This window comes from Oryctolagus cuniculus, chromosome 14 (assembly GCF_051225735.1).
Source record: "Oryctolagus cuniculus isolate XC-2025 breed Fujian yellow rabbit chromosome 14, ASM5122573v1, whole genome shotgun sequence".
NCBI classification, from domain to species: domain Eukaryota; kingdom Metazoa; phylum Chordata; class Mammalia; order Lagomorpha; family Leporidae; genus Oryctolagus; species Oryctolagus cuniculus.
Window position 1 is genome coordinate 47,382,881 of NC_142880.1, and position 25,720 is coordinate 47,408,600.

Consider the following 25,720-nt stretch of genomic DNA (forward strand, 5'->3'; position numbering starts at 1 on the left):
ATCAAAGTGGAAGGTAGTGGAACTGGATCAGATGAGCTTGCTATGTTCCCAGTGCTCTAATTCAACACTCTCAGGGTGCCATTTAAAGTTCATAATCCTTATTATGGTAGGAATTTGAGAAATAGTTGCTGCCACATGAGGATTTATTTATTTGTTTATTTTACTGAGTGAAGTACATTAAATCAAGGTGAAAATTTCTATTTTCTTTTTAAAACAGCAACAACAACAATTTAGAATCTCTGGAATGGCAGTAAAACCTTGTAGGCAAAAATAACTGACAGTGTGGCTTTTTATTATTAAACTAAACTTAGGTTCTTATTTAACACTCATTTAAAAGGTCTATGCAAGGGAATATGACCAAGTATGTTATGACCTATGAAAGGCAATATAAAAGCTGAAGTCAGATATTATGATTAATAGGTCAGATTGAGTACTTAGAAATTTAAGCACGTATTTAAATTATAATTTTATGAGTTGCCAATATGGTTATTTTAAAATCATTTTAACATAATTAGATCAAACTTGTTTGCTAAAAGCCAAATTACAAATATTTATTTATTTTCTAAGTGCTTTTGGATTAATTAGGTCTCATTATTTCTGCTTCTCAAGTATAAAAAAAAATCACTCCTATTTTCTATGACATTCAAGAAGCAAATAATTTTCCTCTGAATAATAGGCAAATGACTTTGAAAGTCTGACACAAATTTGTTAAAATATTACAAGCTTTTAATGCAATAAATAGCTATAAAATTATGCTTGAGAATTATATATTTTCTCTTTGTAATAACCATGACATTGGAATTTGATGAAGAAAATAAAGCTGTGAGTTTTCTTTTTCTTAGTTTCACCTTTAAACCTTGAAAACACTTAGGGAATATGGCCTTTCTAAACCAACTTACACTTTCAACTCAACACTGAATGTTTAAATGTCAAGATATAGTTAATGGAATTTTACAAAAGCTATCAAGTTGGTTTAGTCATCCATGGTTAACAAAATAAGGAAGAATAATAGAAATTCCTGTGTTCAATTTTTATAGTATGTCACAGTTTTCAAAGTTGTTTCACAGTCATTATCCCATTTAATTCCGCCAAACTTGAGGAACTAGAATGAAAGCAGAAATAAATCTATCCTTGTTTTGCTCACTTGGTGCAGACACCAAATAATCACTGGAGATAGCACAAGGATGAGAACACAGATCAGAAAATGCAGTAATTGTAACATATAATTTATTATTTGACAATAATGATATTGAACATTCCTGTGGGATTTCAAAATAGATCTTAAGTGTATTACATTATCTGACTTTGTCTCTCATTTCTATATTTTTTCCAGCTGGTATATAGACTGGATAACCTATCTTTAAATCTTACCTCAATCATTTTCCTGTGAAACTCATCTGTTTTTATTCTTCTAGTGCTTGGCATTCCAATCATTAGTTCCTATACCTGCAGATTATTTGCAACTTGAGAGTATCTACTATACAATTTTATGTGTTAAAGGTGGAGCCTAGTGACTGGAAAACATGAGATATTTAGTAAGTAAATGAAATAAGTAAATGATAACAGTAATATTTAAATATTTTACAGAATACGTATTTTTCTGTTCAGTGATTTTTTTTTGACAGGCAGAGTTAGACAGTGAGAGAGAGAGACAGAGAGAAAGGTCTTCCTTTTGCCGTTGGTTCACCCTCCAATGGCCGCCACGGCTGGCGCGCTGCGGCTGGCGCACCACGCTGATCTGAAGGCAGGAGCCAGGTGCTTCCTCCTGGTCTCCCATGGGGTGCAGGGCCCAAACACTTGGGCCATCCTCCACTGCACTCCCGGGCCACAGCATACAGCTGGACTGGAAGAGGAGCAACCGGGACAGAATACGGCGTCCCAACTGGCACTAGAACCCAGGGTGCCGGTGTTGCAGGCGGAGGATTAGCCAAGTGAGCCGTGGGGCCCGCCTTTTTAGAGATTTTAACACCCATAAATTCCTTCCATATGTACATGCTTTATCAAATACTGACTTTCTAAGGAGTACTATAGCTATCTACACTAAAATGTCACTGAAGATGACATATTACAAATAATATGTTCATTACCACACAAATTTTAAAAAATAATTTCTTACATATACGTTAGGTGTTTGTATTACACAGAAGAGAAAATATACCTATGCTGGCATTCATAGCCATGTTTTCTAACAATAATTTAGAATCAATGTTTAGACAAAAATAGGTTGTGGCATTTTTCTTAAAGAGTACCTGCTATATTAAAGAACTGACATTTTAGTTTTCACCTTTCTAAAGATGACTGATAAATAACATCTCAATGCTTTTGAAAGGACATTACATTCTCTGTTGTTGCATAGCAGAGTATCATAAATTTTATGTCTTAAGACAAATGTATTCTTTCTCACAGTTCTGTAAAATTCCTTCCCGGCAGTTTTGGAATTGCCTGGAACCACCAGGTCTTACTTATGAATCCAAAATCAGTTGGCAGACCCATTTGTGGTTGAACATAGCCGGGGTAGCTGGAATAGCACAGGCCCTGTTTCCAACTTGATCTTTAACCACGGACTTCATCACAGCTCATAGATCCTACCAGAACTATGTTAGAGCCAAAAAATACATCACATTAGCCATTGTTCTGGATTCAGTGTGAAAGTGGCCTTCATGGGATAATGGATACTAAGAGGAGATTGTATTGGAGATCATTAGTGCAAATTTCAAACAGTGGTACAATATTGAGATATAACTATTCACACTTATGATGAATTAAACAAATTGAAATTATTTCATATTGTTATGATATTTGTGATTTGAGTTTAATATCATGTTCTTAACAGAATAAAAAGTTATAATTCCAGAAACAAGTTAACACATCCATTGCCTTCCATAGTTGTCATATTTTTATTGCATGTAAGTGTGGTGAGAACTAGATCTACTCACCTAGTAAATTTCAACTATACAGTACATTATTATTAAGAATAGCTATCATGATGTATGTGAGATTTCCAGAACTTACTCTCATAACTATGAATTTTAAAGTTTTAATGTCTCACCATCCACACCCTGAGTCCACAGCAGCAGCCATTCATATTTTTGCTACTATGAGTTTGACTTTTTAAGAATGCACATATAAGAGAGATATAGTATTTGTCTTTCCGAGTCTTCTTTATTTCATTTGGCATAATGTCCTTGAGTTTTGTCCATGTTTTAATAAAAGATGTGATTTGATTAATCTTTAACTTTTAATAAAATCTTACGTGCATGTATTTACATATTTCTCACATTTTTATCCACTCATTAATTTGTACATATTATGAAATTTACATTTTATGTTAAATATACTTGCAATAATGAATGAACTGTATGTTAAAGGCAGTCATTCCAATAAGATCAAAATATTTTATTGAGTTTCCAGAACTTATTCAAACTTCAGAAGCAGAATGCATTGATTACCTTGCCTGGAAAGTAAAAGTATTGCATAGTCCTGCAACAATTAAATAGGGAAAACATTACTGTAATCCTTCCCTAAAGGGACCTGAAGCTGTTTACTCAAATGATACATTAAGTAATGGGAAACCAAGGCATTTCAAAAACAATTGAAAAGAGACTAAGACTTAGTATTGAAACTTTAAGAAGCATCATCAAGTCTTCCTTAAAGTAAGATATGTAAGAAACAAATAACTATTGGAATAATGGACAAATTTTGGCACAAAATTGATCAGCTGATTTGCAGAAACACTTAGTGTTTACATCCCCCAGGCCATGAATGTGTAAATGAGGTTGACATTCTTGGTAGCTGGAATATACTCCAAATTTTGTCCTTGATCTGTAGATTTAAGGGCTGTTCCAAAGTGGGAGAGATCAATTTTCTAGAAACTGATGCAAGTTTTACTTTAATGGTGAACCAAGACCAGTACTATATTTGCAGAAGGATCAAAGGAGTGGCTTAATAATTAGTCACGCATAGTAGCAAATAATGTTTGTTGACCACACAAGAACTTGGAAGAAAAAGGACTGAAACATCAGATGCAAATACACATGTATGCCATAGAGTCACGTGTATGGGTATGCAGAGAATGCAAAGACTATAAATAGGATTTGTCATTCGTTGATCCCTACATAAAATCACCCATACTGAAACAGTTATTACACAATCAGTGAGACAAAATAACTGTCAAGTATTGTCCTGCCTTATTGTTATTAACTATAGAAATATCATAGCAGATGTGAACGGAATGCTAACTGTGGCAGCATAGAAGTTATATATGGGTTTAATATCATGTACTCCAAAGTTCAAGGTGAATTCACCTGTTGCATCTTCTGAATATCTGAATCTATCTGAATATATGAATATCTATCTGAATACCTGCTATCATTAATAGAGACTAATGTTGAGCTGACACTAAGGCACTATAGCCTGAGAAGTTCAGCCAGTCATAGAGGAGTTCTTCTCTTTTGTGGGGTCATTAAATTGTCCTCAAAGGTCTAAATAATTACTCTAAGTATAAATTTTCCTTTCTTTCCCATATGCCTTAGCCAGCACCAACATCCCAGAAAAATGAGGGGTTAAACCACAAATAAAATTCCCATATAAAATAGTATCCAATCAAAGAACACATTTTACAGCAAAGGACATACAGGGCTGGGCCATGAAACAAAACACACAAGTTTTATTCAGATTCACCTGATTTGATAGAGCATTGGTATCCCAGCCAGCAAGTGACCATGGTCTCAATCCTTCACACTGACTATTACTTTACATTTTATGATTTGTCCAAATGTTAACTTTCACACTGGAGCTCCTTATTGGGTTGACTTTGTCATCTCTACACAGGGGTACTTAGTTGCGACATCTTTCTTATATCACCCTGTCTCATGTGTTGTCTCTGTACCACAATCTGAAGGATTCCCCACCCTGATTCTCCTTCTTTTCTTATAGTATTTCATCTACATTAATCCACAATAAGCTATGGTAGATTTCTAATTCCACTTTAATACCTTATTCTCAGAAAACCTTGCTCATATGTAGCTCTGGCAAATTAACAAGTTATAGGAAATAATGATCCTCTTAATTTTTGAGTTAATAAATTATTAAAATGTTGGTATTATATATTATGCTTTAGAATTTTTAAATTTTCTTTAAAGAAATTTCATTTATTTCATATATACAAATTTAGGAACATAGTGATACTTCCCACTTTACCCTCCCTACACCCCATGCTCCCAGCCTTCCTCCCCTTCTTCATTCCCTCTCTTCGTATTTACAGTGGTCTAATTATTATATCTACAATAAATTATCTATTTTAATGGTAAGAAGATTTAGTTTCTCACAAATAATATGAATTATAGTTCTTCAGTTTAAATGAGCTTTTTTTTAAGTTAGTACAATATAAAAGAAGAATTAATTACACACAAAACTGGTATTAAATGACCTCAGATATTAAAATTTATTAAAGTTTTGATAATAGAAGTCAGATCATAGATGATAACTGTTGTATTAATGTGCATCTGAGAATATTTGATAGAGCTTTCTATAAAAGCAAGCTAGTGGAAGATTTACAAGAAAGTAATTGAAAAAGATAGCCTGATATTAAGCTATAGCCTGTCAAGCTTCCATATAAAATTATACTAATTATGAGTAAGTATCTTGCAAATAATTTTTTATTTTAAAATCAAATTGGTTTACCTTTCTCAAAATACCCAAACATTCTCAGGAAAATTAATTTGAAAAATGGCACTTTTCATTAAGGGCATAAATGATAGCCAGGAAACTTGTTATTTTGAGAAGAAAATATTTCAGCTTCTATTTATTTCTTTCCTTTTGTTTTAGGACTGGACAAAATTTGCAATGGGCAGATTTTCTGCACAAAACTTAAAGTGTATCCAAATGAGGTAGGACCATGTTCTTTGAAGCAAATCAATGTATCAAATACTTGTACATTCTTTCTCTATGTGGAAACTGCCCTCCTGCTATGACTTGAAGTTTTGGAATCTATGATGGGCAAACTCATAAAAAAATGTATTTATTTATAAAACTAGTTATATAGAAAATGCTAGAAGAAGAAACATTGTTTATTGTTTTAAGTATAGTGACATTTACTTGGGCAATAACCCACAAAATATCTATTTCAGAGGTCTGTGAAAAGCAAGATCTTTAAAATGGTTGTTTTAAAAACATAAACAGAAAAGCTTAGCAATATTTGCTTCTCTCCCATGGTAAAATAGATGAGCAAAATTTTAGGGTTATCCTTAAAAGGAGCTTTCCTAAGAAACTATCATAATCTGTGATATGGATCAATATCAGAGTCTTAACCAAAACAAATGAGGACTGTTTTGAGTTCAGTAGATGAAGTTATGCTGAGATGAAAAGTGAGTAATTCTACAGAGAAGAAAGCCAGCTGACTGCCCAGCTGAAAAACATTTAACTTTCTGGCACGTGACTTGTAGAAGCAAACTGAGAACAGCAGTTTCAGTAGAGCCAGATGTCATAACATGTTCAGGTGTTCAGATAATCCATTCTTGTTTTGAAGATCACCACCCAATACATTAACAATGTAAATTAAAACTCTGGTTTGGAAAATTTTTTTAGCTTGTTTGAAAATTTGACAAAGTTCATGAAAAAAGTGGTGACGTTTATTCTAGAATTGGTAACATCATACTGTAAAGAGAAAAGAAAGCAAAAAAGACCACAAATAACAAAAAGAGACTCTAGATTTTGAACATTGGTAAAAAATGGAATACTTGGACAAAATAATTTAATTCAGTCAAATTAGATACTAGTTTAATTTTCATTCATTAGATATGTAGATTTTATTAAGTTATGATATGTGTGCAATTTTTACATGTTAGTAGAAAAGGAAGTATAGAAATAGGCTTTTCAGGGTGGCACTGTGGCATAGCAGGTAAGCTGCTGCCTGAAGTACTGGCATCCCATATGATTCACCTCTCTTCTATGGCCTGGGAAAGCAGCAGTAGTTGACCCAAGTCCTTGGGCCCCTGTACCCAAGTGAGAGACCCAGAAGAAGCTTTTGGCTCCTGGTTTCGGATCAGCCCAGTTCTGGCCATTTCTTCCATTTGAGGAGTGAACCTGCAGATGGAAGACTTTTTCTCTCTCGTTTACCTCTCTGTAACTCTGCCTTTCAAATAAATTTAAAAAAAAATTAAAAAAGAGAAATAGACTTTTTTCGGTTAGGTACCTTTGGATAAGTAATAAAAATATTGTTTTAAGTAATATTAGTCATATATAATGCAATAGTGCTTGGAATATAAAAATAAAAAAGAAGTATTAGATAGGGAATGCTCCCTGAAAAATCTTATTTTGAGACTTATTCTGTAGTATCAAGGTTTGCTATAGAAATACAGCTTTCTAAGTATTGACAATAAAACAGAAAAGGGCCAAATTCTGTTATTGTATTCTTTACATTACAGTAGGGAAAGTTGCTAGGTTAGAAAAAAAATAATCAAATATCTGTCCATAAATCAACTGATAATTACTATACTAGAGAATGGGATAAGGTCAACAAAAATCCTTGAAATAGGAGATGATCATGTTCCAAGAGGAAACATGTACACATACACACTCACTCATACACACACACACACACACACACACACATGTAAAATGCATTTGGAAATTCTAAGTTAAATGAATGGTAGTTGATTCCTTTTTTACAGGCTCCCTAACAGCTACTGACATTCTAATATATGTTATGACTTCTTATAAGTGGATAAATATAGAGTATCGTACCTATTTGATAATGAGCAGATTTCTCAGAGCATCTTACAGTACTATTAGCAAAATGCAGCTTTGTTCTTAAAAAGTGCATCTTCCCAGTCACCATCAGGTACTAATAGCTCTGTCATCAGAAGATGTAAGTTTCGTATAGAAGCAAAAACAGCAGATTATAAAATGTAAGTAATATTAAATGGGGCTGATTTTGAAACAGACTGTACAGTAGCAATTGATTAACAAAAGCAAAAGTGACAGAAAAAATATTTAGTAATTCTGGTCTGTCACATACTGGATAAGGGGGTAGACAGACTAATAATTTCATATAGGCAATGAAACAAATTCAATAATAATAGAAAATGAAAAATTATAGCTTATTATATCATTGATCATAGGAGCTTTAGGTTGATTAAAAAAAAACATACTTGGTCTTCTCTCATGTGCACAAAACCAATTGAGGCATAAATCACATAAGTTGGAATGCTACAGAGAGAAGTGTCATCTCTTCTGTTGATGGAGTTTGGATTGGAACATCTGGCTTAGACAGCCACAGTGGGTTTCCTGTTACTTCACCCAGAATTAACGCACTTAACCAGTCTCAGAAAAAGCAGGGTCATATATCTGTACTAGAAGGGGGAATATTGCCCATGCAACCATATCCCAAGGCTGAGAGTAGATCAAAATCTCTTTCCCTCCAGACAGAAGAGTTAGAAAGAATGCAGTTCACTCAGCAAACCCATGCTTAGCTAGGACATTCGGAGCGAGAGAAATGCTCTCCTAGCTGCTTCCTTCTTCTACATTCCTGAGTCAAAGAATGCATCAATTTCCTCTACTCTCTTGGAAGTGATAATTTCCCCTTACCTTGACTACATGTGGGGATAGGCTATATGCTTGCCTTAAAACTATCTATAGAGATGGAAAAAATGACTTTGTAAAAGATTGGGTGTAGTAGGGCTCTTAAAAGCAGCAGAACCAATAGACAATCTTGATCTCTATGAATAACTCCAGGCTTAGACTAGCTGAGATCCACAACCACCTCTCTTGTATGTGAAGAGATAGAACTGATGAATTTCATTCACTAAATATTTATAGTCACTGATTTCTCTGCTTAGGACTTAGGATGAGGCTCTGTCAGAAATGTGTCCTTCAGAAAATTGGTGACAGGAGACAGCTTTTGTCCGTCTGTGTAAGAAATGATATCCTTGAATATGATTTATTTTCTGAGAAAATGAAATATGAAAGAGCTCAATCAGGATGGGACCTTTTGGAATGTCTCAATCAGAAACCTGTTGTAAGAGGTCTATGACGTATTTTCTATAAGACAGTTGATTTGAGTGAAACAGAACAAGAATGTGTGAGAATTAGAGAAATACACATGTGGCAAGTAATAACAGCCTCAACCTCTTGACTCAGTCCATTCACTTAGTATAATGCAGATGCTTTTGAGAATAATTCCTTGTACTCTAACCCCACTCAGCAAAAGACAGGGATCTATTACCACTGACATAATAGACAAGCAGAGGACATTCCAAATCAGAGTTGGGAACAGTTTTATGGAATTTTAGAATCTTTAGTTCTTTTTACATATTCTCCAAGTTGTAATCTTGGGAAGAATGTTTACTAGTCTCCTTTGGAGTGAGTTGAACAGAAAGGTTCAGAACTAACTGGCTAAAGAGGCTTGTCTGAAAGGCAAAATCCAGAATTATGATATTACTATATAAAAAAAGATAGATGTTTCAGAGAAATGTTTTCATAAAACATTTTTCTCTGGCCGGCGCCGTGGCTCAATAGGCTAATCCTCCACCTTGCGGCGCCGGCACACCGGGTTCTAGTCCCGGTTGGGGTGCCGGATTCTGTCCCGGTTGCCCCTCTTCCAGGCCAGCTCTCTGCTATGGCCAGGGAGTGCAGTGGAGGATGGCCCAGGTGCTTGGGCCCTGCACCCCATGGGAGACCAGGAAAAGCACCTGGATCCTGGCTCCTGCCATCGGATCAGCGCGGTGCGCCGGCTGCAGCGGCGGCCATTGGAGGGTGAACCAACGGCAAAGGAAGACCTTTCTCTCTGTCTCTCTCTCTCACTGTCCACTCTGCCTGTCAAAAAAAAAAAAAAAAAAAAAAAAAAAAAAAAAAAAATTTTCTCAAAGGTTTCTGATATTTTTCTAACTTTGGTAATAGAACATTTTGAGATGACTAACGTGTGATATTGCATCAAGTGGATAATCTACCTAAGTATTCCAATCACAATGTTTAAAGATTTGTAATTTTACAAGTTCTCCCTTTTTAGTGGAAGATCTTTACAAGAATTTTACAACTTCTTCCTTTTTAGTACTATCATTTCTAACCTCCAGGTAAAGGTTATAAGATGAATTATTCCTTCCCATTTAAAATAAGTAAAGGAATTTCCATTTGGAAAGGTATTTTAAAAATTCATAATATGCAAAAAATTCTTTTCCAATATGTATTTCTTTTTCTGTACTATTAGATTTACATGTAATGGGATGAACTTCACTATATTAAATATATTTGTATTCCACATTTATCTGATTCCATTTGGAATGATCACAAATGTGTCAAAATTTTATAGCTGTTTATTAAATTATGTCTTTCTCTAAAGTTAAACTTATATGGTATGCATGGTATTAGAATTTAGAATCGCACTTTGCCAGTCTACTTTGTGTTTAATTTAGAAAAAATACTAAATCTTGTCATTTATACTATTAGAACAAAAATCAAATTTATAGTTTAGATAACTTCATTTGATATGGCAGTGATGGAATGGTGAATTTTCAGTATAGAACATTAGTTAACTGATTAAAGAACTGAATAGGTGTCTACTAATTTTCCATTTTACAGGTTATGTGATTCCGTGGAAGATAAAGGTAACTTATGAATATATAAATAATAAAATATCTTTGCATTATCACATTTGAAAAGGTGACTAATGCAATCATTCCATTGCATCAGACTGTTTAATGTAATAATCTAATACTATTAGGAAATCATTATTCTTTAAATGATACAGAATTTTGATAGTAATTTGAAATTCATCATTTTTCTCTTGTCCAAGTCCACCATACAAACATGAAATGACATACAAATGCAAACAAATTAATTTAATTTAGCTGGTTGCAGTGGTTGAACATATTTTCACGTGCAAATATGTTATTGCTATCATAAAAATAAACTTTCTGATTTTATTTCTGTAGATTTTATGGCTTTTTTGTAAACTATATGTGTGTGTTTGTATGTGTGTGTATGGTGAAAGAAAATGAGATAGACAAAAGAGAGAGAAAGAATTCTTGTTTTCCTCAAATTAATTTCTTTCTTTCTTTTTTTTTTTTTTTTTTTTTTTTTTTTTTTTTTTGACAGGCAGAATGGACAGGGAGAGAGAGAGAGAGAGAGACAGGAGACAGAGAGAAAGGTCTTCCTTTTGCTGTTGGTTCACCCTCCAATGGCTGCTGCGGCCGGTGCACTGCGCCAATCCAAAGCCAGGAGCCCAGTGCTTCTCCTGGTCTCCCATGTGGGTACAGGGCCCAAGCACTTGAGCCATCCTCCACTGCACTGCCTGGCCACAGCAGAAAGCTGGCCTGGAAGAGGAGCAACTGGGACAGAATCTGGCGCCCCGACTGGGACTAGAACCCGGTGTGCCGGCGCCGCAGGCGGAGGATTAGCCTAGTGAGCCGTGGCACCGGCCTCAAATTAATTTCTTATTAACAAAATATTTGAAAGGCAGTGTGATAGAAAAAGAAAGCAAGAGGTCTTCTGTCCACAGTTCACTCTCTAAATACCTACAACAGCAGGCCAGTGCCAATTGGATGCCAGGAGCCAGGAATTCCATCTTGTTCGCCCACGTGGGTGGCAGGCTCCCAAGTACTTGAGCCATCACCTGGTGCCCAACAGCATGTACATTAGCAGGAAGGTGGATAGGAATAGAGGCCAGGCAACACCACTCTGGTACAGGATGTATGTATCTCTAGTGGCTTAACTCATTACACTACAATGACCAACCTTCAAATTGCATTTTTGAAAGCAATAACCTAGGAGAAACCCAAGTTTTATCTAAAGATTTTAAAACACTCTGTATTTGTATTGAAATGGTGATCTATTTAGAAATCTATTTTGTTTGGTTTGCAGTTTGAATCTAGATATCTACATATTTTCTCAAACATATTTGAAATATGTATGTAAGTATGTATAGATAGATAGATAGATAGATAGATAGATAGATAGATAGATAGATTTTAGCAGCAGATACTATCATCTTTTTTTAAGATTTATTTTTATTTATTTGAAAGAGTTACAGAGAGATGTAGAGACAGAGAGGTCGGTCTTCCATCTGCTGGTTCACTCTCCAGATGACTGCAATGGCCATAGCTGAGCCAATCCGAAGTCAGAAGCCAGGAGCTTCTTCCAGGTCTCCCACACGGGTGCAGGGGCCCAAGGACTTGGGCCATCTTCTACTTCCTTCCCAGGCCACAGCAGAAAGCTGGATAGAAAGAGGAGCAGCCAGTACTGGAACCAGCGTCCATATGGGATGCCAGCGCTTCAGGCCAGGGCTTTAACCCACTGTGCCACAGTGCCGGCCCCAGGTAATATCTTCTTATATGACTTAAACTTTGTTAAAATGTAACTTGAGGACATTAATATGTTGGTATCAAAGTTACACCTTGGAATAATTTCATCAGAATCACAGATGACAAGATGCAGATATCAATAATTTTTTTTTAAATAATACTAATTGATTTCAAGTTTTTTTTTTTTTTTTTCCTAGAGAAACAGAGAGAGAGTGAGAGAGAGAGAGAGAGAAATGGAGAGAGGCCTTCTTTCCACCAGTTCACCTTTCAAATGTCAACAACATCCAAAACTATGCTAGGCCAAAGTCAGGAGCCATGAATTCAGTCTGGATCGTGCACATACATGGCAGGAACCCAGAAGCATGAGCCATCATTCGTTGCATTCCCAGAGTGTGCGTTATCAGGAAATTGGATCAGAAGTGTAGCCAGAATTCAACCAGTCCCTCTGATCTAGGCTACAAACATCCCAAGTGACTTTTTTTTCTGTTTTTTTTTTTTTTTTTTTTTTTTAACTTTTATTTAGTGAATATAAATTTCCAAAGTACAGCTTATGGATTACAATGGCTCCCCCCCCCCCATAACGTCCCTCCCACCCGCAACCCTCCTCTTTTCCACTCCCTCTCCCCTTCCATTCACATCATGATACATTTTCGATTCTCTTTATATACAGAAGATCAGTTTAGCATACATTAAGTAAAGATTTCAACAGTTTGCTCCCACACAGAAACATAAAGTGAAAAATACTATTTGAGTACTAGTTATAGCATTAAATTTCAATGTACAGCACACTAAGGACAAAGATCCTACATGAGGAGTAAGTGCACAGTGACTCCTGTTGTTGACTTAACAAATTGACACTCTTGTTTATGGCATCAGTAATCACCCTAGGCTCTTGTCATGAGCTGCCAAGGCTATGGAAGCCTTTTGAGTTCACCGACTCTGATCATATTTAGACAAGGCCATGGTCAAAGTGGAAGTTCTCTCCTTCCTTCTTTGATGACCCATTCTTTCCACTGGGATCTCACTCACGGAGATCTTTCATTTAGGTTTTTTTTTTTTTCCCCAGAGTGTCTTGGCTTTCCATGCCTGAAATACTCTCATGGGCTTTTCAGCAAGATCCGCATGCCTTAAAGGCTAATTCTGAGGCCAGAGTGCTGTTTAGGACATCTGCCATTCTATGGGTCTGCTGTGTATCTCACTTCCCACGTTGGATCGTTCTCTCCCTTTTTTATTCTGTCAGCTAGTATTTGCAGACACTATTCTTGTTTATGTGATCCCTTTGGTTCTTAGTCCTATCATTATGATCAATTGTGAACAGAAATTGATCACTGGGACTAGTGAGATGGCATTGGTACATGCCACCTTGATGGGATTGAATTGGAATCCCCTGGTATGTTTCTAACTCTACCGTTTAAGGTAAGTCAGCTTGAGCATGTCCCGAATTGCACAACTCTTCCCTTTCTTATTCCCACTCTTATATTTAACAGTGATCACTTTTCAGTTAAGTTTCAGCACTTAAGAATAACTGTGTATTGATTACAGTATTCAACCAAAAGTATTAAGTAGAACAAACAAACAAAAATACTAAGAGGGGTATCATATTAATTTGCTCATCAACAGTCAGGGTGAGGGCTGATCAAGTCACCGTTTCTCATAGTGTTCATTTCACTTTAACAGGTTTCCTCTTTGGTGCTTAGTTAGTTGTCACCTATCAGGGAGAACAAGTGGTATTTGTCCCTTTGGGATTGGCTTATTTCACTCAGCATGATGTTTTCCAAGTGACTTTTAAGCACTGTATCAAATGCCTGCACCCAAGTACACATAATATTTAAAACCTATAATTCAATATATAAGTAAGTTTGACAGCTAAGACTGAAAACTGCCTATAAATACTGTGTGTTGGGGTGGCACTGTGGCACAGTAGGTTAAACCTCTGCCTTTGGAGGCGGCTTACTAAATGGGTGCTGGTTCTAGTCCTGGCTGCACCTCTTCCAATCCAGCATTCTGCTATGGCCTGGGAAAGCAGTAGAAGATGGCCCAAGTCCTTGGGCCCCTGCACCAGCATGGGAAGACCCAGAAGCAGCTCCTGGTTCTTGGATTCAGATTGGCTCAGCTCCAACTATTGCAGCCATTTGGGAGGTGAACCAGAGGATAGAAGACCTTTCTTTCTCTCTCACTGTCTGTAACTCTAGTTCTCAAATAAAAAAAATAAAAACATTATAACAAAATATTGTGTGTTCATTTTTGAAAACATAAGCTGAATATCCTCTAAGACAGATGATGATCACAGCATTTTCTTACAAATTCTATTTTTTTCCCTTCATTAAGTGATCTTTGTTGGCTAGACAGGTGCACCATTTCCTCTCTTTATCTTAAATCTTAAAAAAATTATTAATATGAATGAAGAATATTGAAGGATTTCTCTTCTGCAAGTTAGAAAAGAGCAAGACTTGTAGAGGAGATTCTCTTATTGGTAAAGTGAAGCCAGATCATACAGGATCAGGTGGGATAAGGTAAGATGTGAAATTACTGGAAAATTTAGGAGACAAAGTAGAGAAATAATATAATTTAAATGTTCAAAGGATTTCATTCTCTTAAGGGCTGAGAAAACATTAACAAGACAGTGATGGAAGATAGAAGGCCAGTTAGTAGGTTTTGGCAATAGCATAGGTGAAACATAGTGGCTGCTTGGATTAGTGTGGTAGGCTTGGACATACTGATTATAAATCTGTGTATATTTGCAATTTAGAGACATTGGGAATTTTTTGTGAAATAATTTGGCGCAAGAAGTGAAAGATGATTCAAAGGGATCAGATTCAAGTAGTGAAATGCCAGATGGCTACTATTGGTGTGCAACGAACTGAAGAGAGAGGATGGCTTCAACAAAGAAATCACACACCTAGTGTTTGAAATTTGACATTTGGGATGCCTATTTTAGGATACCAGTGGAGTTGTACAGTAAGAAACTAGCTACATGATTTTCTTAAGGGAAGAATTTGAATTCAGAAATGATTTTATTCTTTTAGAGAATTTAATAAAATCAACTCAGAGAACTGAAGACTCAACTTGAATCATTTGTTCTCTATTAATGCACATTCTGTTCAAGAGTTTTCTCAAACACGTATGGCTGAGGTTTATACCAGCATTTGTTAAATATGTAAAAGTTTGATAACCACTGGTTTGAACCAACTACTGCAAATATTCTATAGTTAAAATGGCCTCTTCAGAGTTTCATAACTTCTTGTGTTCTATTTTTATTTCTAGACTCTGTTTCTAACACTTCCAAAATATACTCACATCTTCCTATAGCAGAACTTTTCTTCTATTCCCAGCTTAATAAATATTAAAAATCATCATAAATATTTATATTATGTATATAAATATTAAGTAATTGCATATAAATAATCACTCTACAACAGTAATTTATCTTTTATTTACAGAATGTACCCACCTCAAATAATTAGATTTTTTTAACTTTTATTTAATGAATATAAATTTCCAAAGTACAGAATATTGATTACAATGACTTCCCCCCCATAACGTCCCTCCAACCCGCAACCCTCCCCTTTCCCACTCCATCTCCCCTTCCATTCACATCATGATACATTTTTGATTCTCCTTATATACAGAAGATCAGTTTAGCATACATTAAGTAAAGATTTCAACAATTTGCTCCCGCACAGAAACATAAAGTGAAAAATACTGTTTGAGTACTAGTTATAGCATTAAATCTCAATGTACAGCACACTAAGGACAAAGATCCTACATGAGGAGTAAGTGCACAGTGACTCCTGTTGTTGACTTAACAAATTGACACTCTTGTCATGAGCTGCCAAGGCTATGGAAGCCCCCTGGGTTCACTGACTCTGATCATTTTTAGACAAGGCCATGGTCAAAGTGGAAGTTCTCTCCTCCCTTCAGAGAAAGGTACCTCCTTCTTTGATGACCCATTCTTTCCACTGGGATCTCACTCGTGGAGATCTTTCATTTAGTTTTTTTTTTTTTTCCCCAGAGTGTCTTGGCTTTCCATGCCTGAAATACTCTCATGGGCATTTCAGCAAGATCCGCATGCCTTAAGGGCTGATTATGAGGCCAGAGTGCTGTTAGGACATTTGCCATTCTATGGGTCTGCTGTGTACCTCACTTCCCATGTTGGACCATTCTCTCCCTTTTTGATTCTATCAGCTAGTATTTGCAGACACTATTCTTGTTTATGTGATCCCTTTGGTTCTTAGTCCTATCATTACGATCAATTGTGAACATAAATTGATCACTGGGACTAGTGAGATGGCATTGGTACATGCCACCTTGATGGGATTGAATTGGAATCCCCTGGTATGTTTCTAACTCTACTGTTTGAGGTAAGGCAGCTTGAGCATTTCCCGAATTGCACATCTCTTCCCTCTCTTATTCCCACTCTTATATTTAACAGTGATCACTTTTCAGTTAAGTTTTAGCACTTAAGAACAATTGTGTATTGATTACAGTATTCAACCAAAAGTATTAAGTAGAACAAACAAACAAAAAAATACTAAGAGGGATAACATATTAAGCTACTCATCAACAGTCAGGGTGAGGGCTGATCAAGTCACCATTTCTCATAGTGTTCATTTCACTTTAACAGGTTTCCTTTTTGGTGCTCAATTAGTTGTCACCTATCAGGGAGAACAAGTGGTATTTTTCCCTTTGGGATTGGCTTATTTCACTCAACATAATGTTTTCCAAATTCCTAACAGGGATCACTTTTCAGTTAAAATTTAAACACATAAGAATAATTGTGTGTTAATTACAGAGTTCAATCAATGGTACTAGAACAAAAATAATACTAAAATGGATAAAGTATTACATTGTACATCAACTGTCAGGACAAGAGCTGATCAAGTCACTGTTTCTCACAGTGTCCATTTCACTTCAACAGGTTTCCCCTTTGGTGCTCAGTTAGTTGTCGCCAATCAGGGAGAACATATGATATTTGTCCCTTTGGGACTGGCTTAATTCACTCAGCATGATGTTTTCCAAATTCCTCCATCTTGCTGCAAATGACCAGGTTTCATTGTTTTTGACTGCTGTATAGTATTCTATAGAGTACATGTCCCATAATTTCTTTATCCAGTCTACTGTTGATGGGCATTTGGGTTGGTTCCAGGTCTTAGCTATTGTGAATTGAGCTGCAATAAACATTAATGTGCAGACTGCTTTTTTGTTTGCCAATTTAAATTCCTTTGGGTAAATTCCAAGGAGTGGGATGGTTGGGTTGAATGGTAGGGTTATCTTCAGGTTTCTGAGGAATCTCCAGACTGACTTCCATAGTGGCTTGACCAGTTTGCATTCCCACCAACAGTGGGTTAGTGTCCCTTTTCCCCCACATCCTCTCCAGCATCTATTGTTGGTAGATTTCTGAATGTGAGCCATTCTAACTGGGGTGAGGTGGAACCTCATTGTGGTTTTGATTTGCATTTCCCTGATTGCTAGTGACCTTGAACATTTTTTCATGTGTCTGTTGGCCATTTGGATTTCCTCTTTTGAAAAATGTCTGTTGAGGTCCTTGGCCCATCTCTTAAGTGGGTTGTTTGTTTTGATGTTGTGGAGTTTCTTGATTTCTTTGTAGAGTGTGGTGATCAACCCTTTATCAGTTGCATAGTTTGTAAATATATTTTCCCATTCTGTCGGTTGTCTCTTCACTTTCCTGACTGTTTCTTTTGCAGTACAGAAACTTCTCAATTTGATGCAATCCCAATAGTTGATTTTGGCTTTGACTGCCTGTGCTTCTGGGGTGTTTTCCAAGAAGTCATTGCCGGTACCTATATCTTGCAGGGTTTTTCCAATGCTCTCTAATAATTTGATGGTGTCAGGTCGTAGATTTAAGTCTTTAATCCATGTTGAGTGGATTTTTGTGTAAGGTGAAAGGTAGGGGTCTTGCTTCATGATTCTGCACGTGGAAATCCAATTTTCCCAGCACCATTTATTGAATAGACTGTCCTTACTCCAGGGATTGGTTTTGGACCCTTCATCAAATATGAGTTGGCTGTAGATGTTTGGATTGATTTCTGGTGTTTCAATTCTGTTCCATTGGTCTATCCATCTGTTTCTGTACCAGTACCATGCTGTTTTGATTACAACTGCCCTGTAGTATGTCCTGAAATCTGGTATTGTGATGCCTCCAGCTTTGTTTTTGTTGTACAAGATTGCTTTAGCTATTCGAGGTCTCCTGTGTCTCCATATAAATTTCAGCTTCATTTTTCCTAGTTCTGAGAAGAAGGTCTTCGGTATCTTGATTGGTATTGCATTGAATCTATAAATTCTTTTGGGAGAATGGACGTTTTGATGATATTGATTCTTCCAATCCATGAGCATGGAAGATTTTTCCATTTTTTGGTATCCTCTTCTATTTCTTTCTTTAAGGTTTTGTAATTTTCATCGTAGAGATCTTTAACGTCCTTGGTTAAGTTTATTCCAAGGTATTTGATTGTTTTTGTAGCTATTGTGAATGGGATTGATCTTAGAAGTTCTTCCTCAGCCATGGCATTGTCTGTGTATACAAAGGCTGTTGATTTTTGTGCATTGATTTTATATCCTGCTACTTTGCCAAACTCTTCTATGAGTTCCAATAGTCTCTTAGTAGAGTTCTTTGGGTCCCCTAAATAAAGAATCATATTATCTGCAGACGGATAGTTTGAGTTCTTCCTTCCCAATTTGTATCCCTTTAATTTCTTTTTCTTGCCTAACAGCTCTGGCTAGAACCTCCAGAACTATATTGAATAGCAGTGGAGAGAGTGGGCATCCCTGTCTGGTACCAGATCTCAGTGGAAATGCTTCCAACTTTTCCCCATTCAATAGGACGTTGGCTGTGGGTTTTTCATAGATTGCTTTGATTGTATTGAGGAATGTTCCTTCCAAACCCAGTTTGCTTAGAGTTTTCATCATGAACGGGTGTTGTATTTTATCAAATGCTTTCTCGGCATCTATTGAGATAATCATATGGTTTTTCTTCTGCAGTCTGTAAATGTGGTGTATCACATTGATTGTCTTGCGCACATTAAACCATCCCTGCATACCAGGGATAAATCCCACTTGGTCTGGGTGGATGATCATTCTGATGTGTTGTTGCATTCTATTGGCAAGAATTTTATTGAGGATTTTTGCATCTATGTTCATCAGGGATATTGGTCTGTAATTCTCTTTCAATGCTGCATCTTTTTCTGGCTTAGGAATTAAGGTGATGCTGGCTTCATAGAAAGAATTTGGGAGGATTCCCTCTTCTTCGATTGTTCTGAATAGTTTGAGAAGAATTGGAGTTAGTTCTTCTTTAAATGTCTGGTAGAATTCAGCAGTGAATCCATCTGGTCCTGGGCTTTTGTTTGTTGGGAGGGCCTTTATTACTGTTTCAATTTCTGTCTCAGTTATGGGTCTGTTTAGGTTTTCGATGTCTTCCTGGTTCAATTTAGGTAGGTTGCATGTGTCCAGGAATCTATCCATTTCTGATAGGTTTCCCTGTTTGCTGGCATACAAGTCCTTGTAGTAATTTCTGATGATTCTTTTTATTTCTGTGGTGTCTGTTGTTACATTTCCTTTTTCATCTCTGATTTTATTGATTTGGGTCTTTTCTCTTCTTTTTTTAGTTAGTTGGGCCAATGGGGTGTCAATTTTGTTTATTTTTTCAAAAAACCAGCTCCTCGTTTGGCTGATTTTTTGTAATGTTTTTTTTGATTCAATCCTGTTGATTTCTTCTCTGATTTTAATTATTTCTCTTCTCCTACTAGATTTGGGTCTGGTTTGCTGCAGTTTTTCTAGATCCTTGAGATGCGTTGAAAGCTCATCTATTTGGTGCCTTTCCAATTTCTTGATGTAGGCACCTATTGATATAAACTTTCCTCTTAACACTGCTTTTGCTGCGTCCCATAAGTTTTGTTATGATGTGCTGTTATCCTCATTTACTTCCAGAAAATTTTTGAGTTCTCTTTTAATTTCTTCTATGACCCATTGTTCATTCAGGAGCATGTTGTTCAATCTCCATGTGTTTGCATATGCTCTAGGGATTCCTGAGTTGCTAATTTCCAACTTCATTCCTTTATGATCTGAGAAGCTGCATGGTATGATTCTAATTGTTTCGAATTTGCTGAGACTTGCTTTATGGCCTAGTATGTGGTCAATCCTAGAGAAGGTTCCATGTACTGCTGAGAAGAATGTAAAATCTTTAGCTGTAGGATTGAAAGTTCTGTATATATCTGTTAGATCCATTTGGGCTATAGTGAAATTTAAATCTACTGTCTCCTTGTTGATCTTCTGTCCTGTTGATCTGTCTATTTCTGAGTGTGGAGTATTGAAGTCCCCCAGTACTATTGTATTGGGGTCTAAGTCTCCCTTTAAGTCCATTAACAAATCTTTTAGATAAACCGGTGCCCTGTAGTTAGGTGCATATACATTGATAATTGTTATATCTTTTTGTTGTATTGATCCCTTAATCATTATAAAGTCCCTCTTTGTCTCTCTTAACAGTTTTTGTGGTAAAGTTTATGTTGTCCGATGTTAAGATGGCTATGCCCGCTCTTTTTTCACTTCTGCTGGCATGGTATATCTTTTTCCAGCCTTTCACTTTCAGTCTGTATGGATCTTTGTTGGAAAGATGTGTTTCTTGTAAGCAGCAAATAGATGGGTTTTGTTCCTTAACCCAATCAGCCAATGTGTGTCTTTTAACTGGACAGTTCAGGCCATTAACATTCAATGTGATTAATGATAAGTGGTAACTTTGCCCTGCCATTTGCCAAAGATAAGTTCTAATATATGCTTTGAATTCCCTGTGATCTTTTGCTGTGAGGTTTCCTTCCTTTACCTTCTTTCATATTGATGACAGTGTTTCTGTGTTTCTGTGTGTAACACATCTTTAAGCATCTTTTGCAGGGCTGGACGAGTGGCAACAAATTCTTTCAATTTATGTTTGCTATGAAAAGTCTTTATTTCACCTTCATTCACAAATGATAGCTTTGCCGGATATAATATTCTGGGCTGGCAGTTTTTCTCTCTTAGTACCTGGGCTATATCTTGCCATTCCCTCCTAGCTTGTAGGGTTTCTGATGAGAAGTCAGCTGTGAGTCTGATTGGAGATCCTCTGAGAGTAATCTGACATTTCTCTCTTGCACATTTTAGGATCTTTTCTTTATGTTTCACTGTGGAGAGTTTAATTACAACGTGTCATGGTGAGGATCTCTTTTGGTCGTGATTATTAGGGGTTCTGTGAGCTTCCTGTACTAGGATTTCTCTGTCCCTCTCCAAACCTGGGAAATTTTCTGCTAATATCTCACTAAAAAGGCCTTCTAATCCTTTCTCCCTCTCCATGCCTTCAGGAACTCCTAGAACCCGAATGTTGTTTTTTTTAATAGTATCCTGAAGATTCCCGACAGTATGTTTTAGATTTCTAATTTCCTCTTCTTTTCTTTGGTCTGACTGTATCCTTTCCTGTTCTCTGTCTTCTAAGTCCGATATTCTCTCTTCTGCTTCACCCATTCTGTTTGTAAGGCTCTCTAATGTGTTTTTCATTTGATCTATTGAATTCTTCACTTCAGTCACTATCACAGTTTCCTGTTGTACTAGTTGTTTCATTTCGTTTTGATTCCTCCTTAATATTTCATTTTCACGAGAGAGATTTTCTATCTTGTCCATTAAGGATTTCTGTAGTTCAAGAATTTGTTTTTGAGAACTTCTTAATGTTCTTATCAATTTTTTGAGATCTGCTTCTTGCATTTCTTCTATGTCATCATCTTCATAATCTTGAATTGGGGTGTCTTTTTCATTTGAGGGCGTCATGGTGACTTCCTTGTTCTTGTTACCTCTGTTTTTGTGTTTGTTGTTTGGCATATTGGAGATATTCTTTGGTTTCTTCACTGTGGTGCTTTTTCTTGTTATACTATGACTCTAGATTAAGTGGACTATCTGTTTTTGATGGAGCCTTAGGGCTTGAGATGGGTGTGGCCTGAGAGCTCTGTTTGGTGTGCCAAAGGTGACACTCCCAGGTTAGGCGTGGTAAATCTCTCTCTCTCTCTTTCTTTTTTTGATTCAAAAGGGAAGTAATTCTGCACAGCTGAACGAAGTTGGAGGTAGTTAGCAGGCAAATGATATACCCACAGGAGCCAGAGATCAGAAGCTCTTTCCCAAGGACCACACAGGGAATCTGTTCGGCCCTCAGAGTGGGCTCAAATTCTCCTTCAGTCTCCCACTGGGTTGCCAAAGTTACGGAATTGTAGCGTCTCTGGAGAGTGCTCACGTGAATTCCGTGAGTTCTCTCCCCCACCGTCTCTTTTTTCACAGTCTCAGTTCAGTAGCACCACAAATTTACTAGGTCCTAATCTGTTAATTCACCCCGCCCAGAGTCAGGTTTTTCTGCTAGGCTCAGGGCCAGTGCAGACCTGAGGTCGCTCTGCTTATGACGTATGTCCAAGATGGCACCTGCTCTTTGTCTTGCTTGCCCTTGAGAGGTGAGCGGAGAGAGAGAAACCCGTGTCCATACCAGTCACCTTTTTTTCTCTCTCTCTCTCTCTCTTCCAGTTAGCCTGGTGAACTTTTCCCCCCCGGGGGTCGTTCCCTCTAGTCTCCTCTTTCTGCTTGCCTGCTGGTGTCTTGGGCTATTGAGGTTCGGCTCACCTCGCGTTCCAGCGCTGGTGTGTTGAGTCTGCCGCTGGTGTCCAGAACTGTGGGCTCCCACGCTCTCCATGCAGGTCCGCTGTGAATCATGCGTTCCGGAAGAATTTCTTCTGCTGTTTCCTCCCCTACTCTTCCTTGAACCTGCAGTATCTCCACTTTTATTAAACTATCTCTCCCTGGACTATCGGTGTGCTCCCTTCCTATTCCACCATCTTGCCTCCTCCCCAAATAATTAGTTTTAAAATTTTCATGTTAACATTATCAGAGATCATCCTCAATTCAAAGCACCAAACACAGAATTTTTCATTTAACATATAATTTATTCTGTTACAAAAAATTTAAATAATTGAAATTCACATTATTTTCAAGAATACAGATAAATAGTGCTAAATAATAGCTACAAATACTTATATTCTTAGCATTTGGATTGAAAGGCTGAGTTGGCAAATAATGAAACTGAGTAGTTAGTGATAAACCCATAATGAACATCTAGATATACTGATGAATGTTCTAGCTATTGATTCTTCTTCTTCTTTTTTTTTTTTTTTGACAGGCAGAGTGGACAGTGAGAGAGAGAGAGAGACAGAGAGAAAGGTCTTCCTTTTGCCGTTGGTTCACCCTCCAGTTGACGCCGCGGCTGGTGCGCTGTGGCCAACGCATCGTGCTGATCCGAAGCCAGGAGCCAGGTGCTTCTCCTGGTCTCCCATGCAGGTGCAGGTCCCAAGCACTTGGGCCATCCTCCACTGCACTCCCTGGCCACAGCACAGAGCTGGCCTGGAAGAGGGGCAACCGGGACAGAATCCAGCACCCCGATCAGGACTAGAACCCGGTGTGCCGGCGCCACAAGGCGGAGGATTAACCTATTGAGCCATGGTGAGTTATTGATTCTTAATTGAATTCACAACCTCTAAAATAAGTGTGACTGAAAATAACTGTTAACTTAATGGGAAAATCTTTCATTTTTGTTTAAAGGTACACCTATAGGAACTAGAAACACATTTACTAATAGTAGTTTCTCAACTACATATTAAATAGATAAATTAATAAGAAAAATCAAGAGTTGATCCACGTCTGGATACACTTATGTAAAATAATGTGTAAAATAAGATAATAGTATAAAATGAGATCTGTATCACACAATCCTCACTCATTCCTGCTCACCTCTTCCACACAGAGGAAGCTATTTTTATTTCAGTATTTAAATAAAATTTTCCTGGAGAGTTACAGCAGAAGCTTAATCAATAATAATGAGTAATAAAGAGTTGGAAATAAGTTTCTAACATGAGTAGAGGATTCTATATCACTCTATGAAGCTTTGAATATTGACTATTGCGTCCCAAATGACACTCATTAACCTACAGTTAAAAGGACTTAATTGCTTTTGTACAACTCCATAGGAAATATATCAGTACCTCAGCTGGGTATGATTGGAGACTGGCTAACTATTTGAATGCTGAGACCAAAGCAAAATTTTTTCTGGACTTAGAAATCCATTCTCACTCCTTTTGATTAATGCTATTAGAGAAGATACAAGTTCTTCAAAATGAGTGAATTGTCTGATGTTAGCCTACGTCTTATATTTTCTCTCAAACAATAAAATGCTGATGTATTAGAAGGATATTACTCTGACTTTATTTCTAAGGTGTAGAAATTCTCTTCTTAATAAAAATGAACACATTTGTTGCATAAAGTAAATCAATAACTTCAACAGGATTGTTATCATATTACTTGTGCTCCCTGGATATTTACAAGACCATAAAAAGAGTCTGAGTTGCAGTTAGCAGCCTGCCAGATCATCTTTCAAGACTTGCCGTGCCCATTGAAATACAAATGGAGTAAGGATAATTTTACAGCATTAGTGTTTCTAAAAATTTTAATTTTGTTAGGAAATGTGAAAACATCTGGCTTAGAGTAGAATGGATACAGACAGGACATTTTTGGCAATTTTGCCGAAGCTTTCTGATGTGGAACTTTAAGTGTGTGACTTCCTAGCAAAACAATTTCTGTGAATCTTTTGGAACACATTCAAATTATCCCTCCCCACAGGAAAGCGTATTTTGAGACTGTTGTCATGTTCTTTCTGGGCTGAAGGGAAAAAAAAAAGGTTAAGCCATCATTTTCCTCCTCTGTAAACTGAGATGAAAATATCTCCAGTACTGTCCTGTTTCTATTTATTGTTTAAAAAATAGATCAGAGGCAAAAATTGTGTTTGTATCTTTATATAGCAAATACTTAATATTTCTTAAGGGATCATTTGAACTTTCTTGCTTAGAAAATTACTACTTAGGTTTCTTCTAGGAAACTTCAGGCTGAGATTTATAACTCTCCTTTAAGTCTTAAACAGAAGTCGCATGATACTAACTGTGATTATTTTTTCCCTGCTGAAAACAAGCTCAGAACTTGAAAAATGAGTTGCCTATATGACCTTGACAGCAAAATACCCAAAATGCTGCATAAGCAGTAGGTATTTGGTGCATTCCTTAAGTTTTATACTCTATTTATTGGAATTTATTCTCTATGATTTAATATATGAAATTGAATACATTTCAGTAGATGAATAAAACTAAGGCTCCTAAAGGAGAAAATCTCTGAGTTTTAATTTGGCTGCACAACTAATAGCCATTGAATGTGCATCAGTTTTTTTCATTTTTTAAAAAAGGAGAATTATCTGTGTATCTATAACCAACTGGCCATTGACAACGGTGCTAAAATCGTTCCCTGGAGAAAAGGCAGTCTCTTCAGGAAATGGTGTGCAGAAAACTGAATTTCCACATACAGAGGTCTGCAAC

The 25,720-nt window shown here is 36.7% G+C and overlaps 1 long non-coding RNA gene across 5 annotated transcripts in view; it reads left to right on the top strand.

The window, feature by feature from the left end:
* LOC149122318 (uncharacterized) overlaps positions 1 to 25,720 on the top strand; it is an 81,082-nt gene that overhangs the window by 27,200 nt on the left and 28,162 nt on the right. For 3 of the 5 annotated variants that reach the window (XR_016220655.1, XR_016220654.1, XR_016220653.1), the window contains 2 exons: positions 5,827 to 5,888; positions 23,485 to 23,804. This is a non-coding gene — a long non-coding RNA (uncharacterized LOC149122318). The remainder of the gene's footprint in view (positions 1 to 5,826; positions 5,889 to 23,484; positions 23,805 to 25,720) is intronic. The other 2 variants (XR_016220657.1, XR_016220656.1) reach the window with 2 other exon arrangements.